Source organism: Myotis davidii, unplaced genomic scaffold (assembly GCF_000327345.1).
Source record: "Myotis davidii unplaced genomic scaffold, ASM32734v1 scaffold1238, whole genome shotgun sequence".
NCBI lineage: Eukaryota > Metazoa > Chordata > Mammalia > Chiroptera > Vespertilionidae > Myotis > Myotis davidii.
The window spans coordinates 78480-79027 of NW_006289106.1; positions in this window are offsets into that span (position 1 = coordinate 78480).

The window sequence follows — 548 nt, forward strand, 5'->3', positions numbered from 1 at the left end:
AGGAATGAGTAAGGAAAACAGACAAGGACCAGGAAGCAGGTAAAGAGTGTATGAGCACCCAGCTGGTGTGGCTCAGTGGTTGAGTGTCGACCCATAAACCAAGAGGTCACTGGTTCAATTCCCAGTCAGGGCACATGCCTGGGTTGTGAGCTCAATCCCCAGTGGGGGATGTGTAAGAGGCAGCTGATCAATAATGTTTCTCTCTCTCATTACTGTTTCTATCTTTCCTTCCTCTCTCTTAAAATTAATGAAAACATTTTTTTAAAAAAGAGTGCATGGGGCTTATAGAAAAGCAAGGCACTTGGATTTTACTCAAATATAAAGGGAAGCTTCTGGAAAGTTTTAGTAGAAGATGATGGAATCTGATTCGAGTTTTAAAAGATCATTGTGATCCAAAGAATTAAATACCCAGGAGTCCATATGGTATAAATCTGTATACAGTAGGTCCTCAGGTTACGTCAGAGATCCGTTCCTATGATGGATGCGACGTAACGCAATTTTCGCCGTAAGTAGGAACCCACCTACAAAAGCACCTACGTCACTCACAT